This window comes from Pinus tabuliformis, chromosome 1_1 (genome assembly GCF_031772625.1).
Source record: "Pinus tabuliformis cultivar Carrire ecotype Pingquan chromosome 1_1, CPIR1, whole genome shotgun sequence".
Classification (NCBI taxonomy): domain Eukaryota; kingdom Viridiplantae; phylum Streptophyta; class Pinopsida; order Pinales; family Pinaceae; genus Pinus; species Pinus tabuliformis.
The window spans coordinates 539,161,267-539,169,346 of NC_142297.1; the positions used below are offsets into that span (position 1 = coordinate 539,161,267).

General features: G+C 34.3%; 1 pseudogene; it reads left to right on the forward strand.

The window, feature by feature from the left end:
* The first annotated feature begins 2,163 nt into the window (after nt 1–2,163).
* Nucleotides 2,164–3,089, forward strand: LOC149214187 (phospholipase A1-Igamma2, chloroplastic pseudogene; annotated as a pseudogene).
* The last annotated feature ends 4,991 nt before the right edge of the window (nt 3,090–8,080 follow it).

An 8,080-nucleotide genomic window follows, 5' to 3' on the forward strand; every position in this document is an offset into this window, starting at 1 on the left:
GCTGGAGGTAGGCAACTCTTCTCACCAAACAACAACCCATCAATAAGATGCTTTTCATGCATCATATTTAACCACTCATCATGGGATACATAATTGTCATCAAATTTGACTTCATAAATCTCTGCATCACAGGGAGTTTCCTTAATATCACATACTACTTTATTGTCAGCTAAAGAAATACTTTCAACCTTAATCCCAGCTATGATGCTTTCAACACAATCACCTTTAGCAACAATTCCTTCATTAATTTCAGCTTTCTCACTACCCTCCATACTGTATTTCATTTCAAGAACATTCCAAAGTATTTTTGCATTATGCATTTCACGAAATTCATGTAAAATACTAGACAAAATGTTTTCATCTAGAGCTGATATAATGAGAAGTAATGCTATTGCACTTCTACACTTATCATTCAAATTCATAGAAGTTTCTTGGACAAATTTCCATAAATCTATTGAACCAAGCAATCCTTCCATTTTAATTGCCCAAAGCTTAAAATTTTTCCGTGAGAAAATTAGGAAAACTGTCATTAATCGCTTTAATATTGCATCAGTGTTTTCAAATTTTTCGTGTTGATTCATATCTTCATTAGGCTTAAATTCTGGAAACATTTCTAATTCTTTTATAGCTTCTGCCATTTCATGGGTCTTACTCGCAACCGATCAATTCTAGAAAGACTGTATAGATAATGCTCCATCTGCCATTATTCCTGGACCACTAGAAATGTTTGAGATTTAGAGTTCTTTACAAATTTTCTAATCGCCCAGTCACCAAATCCAATGCTTCATCCACCTCACAGTCAGCTCTAATGGCTGGAATGGCGATGGACTTGAGCGCATACTTCGCGAAATTGTCAGCACAACCCATCACATCGAATTCCAATCAGAGTGTTATTTTCCATGCAACAAGGAGCTGGAATTTCAAATGCCCTTCAAGCCTTGGGGTGCCTCTTAGACTGAGAACGTCAAGCTGGAGAATCCAAGCATTTCACAAAATAATAACATTGGCAAAACAATCATGGCATTTTAAAAGCGCCTAACAGCGACCACAATATCAGCCGCACCAAAACTAAAAAAACATCACTCATGAGTATAAAATAGGGCATACCAACGTTTTCATGCATACAGGTGCTGACACAACCACAGACATAGAATCAAGCACCAATACAGATGCAACCACAAGCACACACACAGACACAACCTTTTGATCTTGACTTTACGCAAGGCTAAGTCACTTCCTCAAACTTCTTTCACCACCAGCACGCCGTTCTCCAAGCTCACAGCACACAACTCACCACCAAGCCCTCCTTTGCACGACTTCTTGGCTCGTTCTTACACGCAGGATCTCACTTGATTTCTCAGCAGCACACCCTTTACTCACACACAGGCACCTTTCATGTAGGTTTTCTGCCCTCTCTGCAACTTACCCTCACAGAAGAACCTTTGTCTCGTCGTATCTCACCTGACTGAGCCAACCACTGGCTGAGCACACAGCTCCCAACTATATGAGCACACAGCTCCACCACATGCAGCTCACCTAATTGAGCCAACAACTGGCTTAACAACAACACTTTGACCACAACGATTGGACTAGTCAGTTCGACTAGCCATCTCCACGCTTGTCATTTTCTCCAATTCACACAGACAAACTGTGATCTGTATGAAATTCATGTAGGGGTGGCTTCAATGACCTGCAACTATACTCTGCGCTACAAGCAAGTTCAGATTGAACAACTCATTATGCAAACGCATCTTCCGCTGCCTCTCTACAGCACACGTCTGTCAACTACTGTGTTCTCTGTGATGGCACTTCAGCTCCACCTTCACAGCATCTACAGCTTTTACAGTGGGCTCTCCACAGCTACCCGAGGCATGCCCTTAGCGGCCTCACAACAACTCACAACTCCACAGCGCCTTCGAGCCTCACTCTACTTCGAGCTCCACAACGCCTCTTCACAACACAGCGTCACAGCTCTACAACACTGCAACTAAGCTGAAACCTTCAGCTCTGATACCATATTGGATATTGCTCTGATACCATATCAGAAACTTGAAGACTCAAGGAATGAGCTTGATCATTACATTACAAACATAAAAAATTATACACAGAGACAACCGTAGATGCTACAGCAATCTGCCGACTGACATTTATGGTTCAACAACAATGGCTGACTACCGCCGCTTGATGCCGACTAACATTGATGACCCGCCGACTTCTAGAACCTGCACTTTGAAACATCTGCTGTATTATCTAGAATAATCTAGCTACTGCATTAAGAGAGGGTAGTTGGAATTAATCCCTTCCAACAAACCCAAACATCTCAAGAATGGATACAAGATCTCACAAATTTTTTAGTCCCTGCTTGATTATCAACTACTAATGGTCTCAACGAGAAGGGCGTCCGAGTAGAGAAGGGATTTCTAAATTGTTATAATTCTACAGGAGAAACTGCTCGTTTAGAAGTTATAAAACTCTTAGATAAATAGAAGGACGAGGCCTTGAGTGTTACTTTAACTGGGCACAGTTTAGGAGCTGCTCTCGCAACCTTATGCTCATATGATGTTAAACAAATTCTGAACTTACATTCACCAGCAGGCCCTATACCTGTTACTGTGTTTGCATTCGCCTCTCCACGCGTAGGGAATAGAGCATTCGCCCAAAGAATGGATGAACTTGGCGTTAAGGTGCTACGTTTGGTGAATAAGAACGATATTTTTCCCAAATTTCCTGGACTTGTTGTGAATGAGAGTTCATGGGGATGGTTCAAAAAATTGTTGAATTGGCTTCCCTGGAGATATTTTCATGTGGGGGTCGAAGTTATTTTGGACAACAATAACTCCCCCTTTCTGAAACATACCTGCAATCTTGTTAACGCGCACAATTTAGAGGTGTATCTTCACCTGATCGACGGTTATGTAGGAGAGGGTAAACCTTTCATATCTTCTGGAAGAGACCCTGCTCTTGTCAATAAGAGCTGCGACTCACTGGTCGAAAACCTGGGCATTCGTCCTCACTGGTTCCAGCAGCAACAGGAAGATGGAATTTGCGAGGCTGAATATGTCTACTCTAGTATTCCCGAAACCCCATGAAGAAATTGTATCGGGCTGTTTCCAAGATGTATATGGCCTTTGCTAGCTGTATTTGTCATAGAATGAGGTTCTCAGCCAATCAGTGATCTGTTAGCGAAAAAGTGGTTAGTTGATCATGCAATCCAATGCATTCCAATCATATGTGATCATAACATAGATAATGCAAATCAAAAGCATTCCATTGTTATTAGGGCACATGAATATGTTGGAGGACCATAATAGTATCTATTATTTTATCATCATCCATTGAAACGGCTTGCTAGATGCTAAGGATGTGAGGCAAACAATATGCACTAACGAATAGAGTAATCAATGCTTGTTATATGATAAACGTAAGGCTGCACCGTAAACAATATGTATTTTAACGTAGAGTAATACATGTTATATAAGTTTGGGATATACTCTAGGAAGTATTTAGACTTACATGTAATTATATTGACTGATTGTTAGGTTTTACATTATGTAGCGACAATTATAATTTAAAACTATGAATATTGTGTGTTCGATATTTAAATATGTATTAATAAATAAAGGATGTTAATCTCATTTAATAAAAAATATCTAAATTTTAACCAAAATCATTTTCCAGTAAAGTGGGAAAAATATTTATTAATAAATAAAGGAGATTAATTTAATTTAATAAAAAAATATTTAAATTTTAACCAAAATCATTTTCCACTCAAAAGAAAAAATCTATTACAATTAAAAGGATGATATTTATTTATTAAATCTGAATTAAATAATTACGAATAAAGTAAAATCTACACATTAATGAAAATATTAGAAATACTATAACATCAAAATTTAAGAAGAAATTGTGATCTCATAAAAACAATTAAAGGATGAAAGATAATTAAAATACTATCAAAAAGTGATTAATATTGATTTATAAAACTAAAAATATCTATTTATTTTGACTAGTATAAATAACACTGGCCATTATTAAAATAACAATTGACTTTCAAAAGCTTCATAATGAAAGTAGACATTATACAATTTCCAAAGCACCATGGATTGGAAAAATCCATATCTTTATAGCATTAAGAAGGATGAAGATGAAAACTAATTTTTTCTTTAAATTTCTTCCAAAAGCTCATATTAGACCTCAATTTTAAAATATTTGTCATAATATCAACCTTCATAACCTTCTAGTCCATTAAAACTATGGTGATCATCTAAATAATCCTCTAAATTAAATGTAAACTCAAAGAATATTAACCATCATCATTAGTATCATTACCATCAACAATTATATTTTTTTTTTATAAGCTTCACAGGACTACATCTTCAACATGTGTCCAATATATCACGCGGATCTGGGGCGGATATTGAACTGTTGACTTCACATCAAGGAGTGCCTTAACTTAACTGATCACACAATCACCGTCTATCCAAAACCCCATGGACTTTCCATATCAACAATTATACTTTAAAAAATAAGCATCATACTAATTAACTAACTTATTCATTAATTTTAGATTTATTTTTTACAAAAATTTCACCATGTTCAAAATATAATCTAAATCTTATTAATAACTAGACTTTGAAATACATACAATATTCTAAAAATCACTATTCTTTAAATTTTCACTAACATTGTATAAATCTATAACAAGGAAATGTTGTTACTCAATTTCTCCATGCTTATGAATTGTTAAACCAAGCGATAATACAACTTCTTAAACCATATTCAAATACATAAAAGGCTCACTAACCATATGCTTGAGCTGTATGCATTTCTTCCTCAACCCTAGCATTTATAATCAAAGTGGTTTCGCTGACCCTCAAGTCATCATCCTATGTTGGTATTTTTGTTGTTGTGCTATAAATGACCATCCGAAGTCAAAATCTAGGAAGCCCCCATTTTCCTTTTTAGTTCTAGTACAGCATCATGAACATCTCCCTCCATACTTGTCGCTCTAGTTCATTGTAACAAAATTCCTTAATAGATAAAAAAAAAGGTAGTGTTCTCTCCACATGCCAACAATTGCACGACTTAGATGAAAGCACGTAAAAGCTGTCCAGAGCGCAGAATCTCCGTTCTCGTTTCTAAGTGATCTCTATTCTTTCCTGAATTCACTAAAATTGGTGGGATGTGGGAAACCCGCTATCCCATACTTGTTGAAATACCAAATGAGATTTCAACGTGAAGCTCACATAACCTAGATCCTCTATCTAAACCATTACGTGAATTGAGCAAGCAAGTGCGATAGTAATAGGACCTCCAAAATAACAGCCAAAGTTTAAACTCCCCGAAATAATGTGGCAAAGTTCCTCCTCATAGCTTTAAACAAAAAAACGCCCCCCTTGTCGCTTTTATTGTTTATGAATACGGCTTGAAATCATGGTTCTTGATTAGTGGGATATAAATTATTTATTTATTTTTTTAAATATTTTATTTATTAATTTTTATTGATTTTATAATGAGGAAAAATTATTTTGTTATTATTTATTATATACATTTATATGTTTATTTTGAATGTTTTTATAATTTTAGTGTAATTATCTATAATTGTTAAATAAATGGTAAGATTTAATTTTTATATAATATTCTTAAATATTTTTGGTAGTTGTTAACTATTATAATTATGATATTTTTGTTTTTTTAATAAAATTGATTATTTAAAAAAATGCAATAATAAACTATAGTATTGTAATAAAGCTTATTTAGAAGTTAAAAATCTCCATAACAACATAGTGGTAAATTTCCATCATAAAAAATATATATAAATTAATAATAATAATAATTTCAAATTAAAGTTATAATTTAATTATTTTTTATGATTTTTTTTAACCTTAAAAATGTGAGATGTATTATAAGTGCTTAATGTATATAGACACAATTATTTATTTATATGGTTGAGTTAGTTTAAATTATATCAAAAGATGATGAGTGGATTAATTTATTTGCAATTCTTTTAGCTCTTCTTGTCTCCACTACTACACAAGATACAACATTTCATAGATACCACTCGCTGGACAAATATAACACGCTTTAAGATACTTGAACCCACACAATTAGTGAAATAAATTGTTCACCAAACCATTTAAACGAACATCATTAGTAATAAAACCAGCACAATCGCATTACTAACAAGCACAATAATAATTATTAAATGTCTAAGAGTTGTTAGACGTCTAAGAGAAATTTAATGTTAATTATTTTATAATTATAATAATTATTTAAGTAATAATTAGGTTTTATAATATTAAGTTTAAAATATAAAATTGTAATATTGAGTATTAATATTAGGGTTTTAGTATTGGGTTTTAATATTAAGGTTTCATGATGAATAAGGGTGAGTAAAAGATTCAAAAAAATGAATAAATTTCAAGTAAAAATCATAACCATAATTTTTTTTTGTTATTTAATAAATTATTTAAATAATATTCTTAATATTATTAATAAAATGATTAAACTTTAATATTAACATTAAAATTATTAGATGTATTAATATTAAGATTAAATTTTTTAATATTAACTTTGATTTTAATATTAAAATTAAACCAAAACATTATACTATTAAATATAAACTTAAAACCAATATTATTAAATTTAATATTAAAAAAATATTAAATCTAATGGTAAGAAACCTAAACATAATATTAATACTAATATTGAAATGTGAAACTTGGTCAAAAATCATTACTGAATTCCCTAAATTGTAGAAATTATAGGAGTCTTCCTACTTGAAAATAATATGGGTAAGTTATTTTTGAATAAATCAATATACACACCAAACAAGGGAACTATAGGGAGAGGATGTTAGTATCGTAATAGTATAACAAACAATTAATATTCCCAAGAACTATAGATAGAGGTTGTTGGTATCTTAATAGTATTTGAGAAATATGTGTGCCATCATTCTTTACTTGTAATACCACTCTTACTTTCTTGAGGTTGTTGGTATCTTAATAGTATTGGAGAAATACACTCTGCTGCTGACCTAGCCGCCGCTGCCCCTACTGATCCATCCCTCGACAGCCTCCTGCTGCTAAGGCCAACCAGACCATGTAGCCCTCTGAGGAGGGAGATCCTCACTCTTCCATGCAGCCATGGAATGAGGAAAACGCAGAAGCCTTCACATCTCTGATCGTAAAGAATGGAGCTCCAAGTAACAGGCCATCAATAAATAAATTTGTAAAGAAACTTGAAAGTATCCCAGAGATCTCTCTCCCTCCAGCACTTCCAAGAAGAGCAGCCATCTCTCTGGCAGAATGTGGACTTGTTAGATAGTTCATAGGGTTATGGCCTTCACCCAAATTAGTGCAAAAATGGGTGCAAAGAAACTGGAATGCAACCACACAGGGGAAGATAACAATACGATTATGTGGAAGGGGATACCTCACCTTTCTCTTTGAAATAAAGGAGGATAGAGATCTGATATCTAGAAATGGACCTTACTTCATGGACTCCAGAGGTTTATACCTGAACAGGTGGACGCCAGGCCTTGATCCGGAGATGGATGTTCCAAACGTAGTGCCTGGGTGGGTTAGGCTCCCGCATCTTCCTCTTCACTGCTGGGGAGATGAATCTATAAAGTCTATAGGAAGCACAATGGGTGAATATATTGATAGATGTGATCCAAAATACAAGATGCACGAGTGCACAAGAATATGTGTGGAAGTAGATCTCGAAAAAGGCCTCCGAGAGATAATAAAGATCAAGGTCGACCAATGGACACACATCCAGTAGTTGGACTAAGAGAAAATACAATTTAAATGCAAGGTATGTCACGAGTATGGTCATTTTGCAAATAGGTTTCTTAAAAAAATAGAGCATGAAAATGTAGAAGAGCAAGAACCTACATGGGAACAAGTGAAAAGGAAAAGACCTACCAATAAGCAGTCAACATCGAATATGTATCAGTCGCAAGAAGAAAATGAAACAACCTCTCAGCCTCCAGCGAAGGTTACTCCTCCTAATCACACAACTCTGAATCCTTTTGAGCCATTAGAAGACTCCTTTGATCCACCCTCTCCTAAATCCC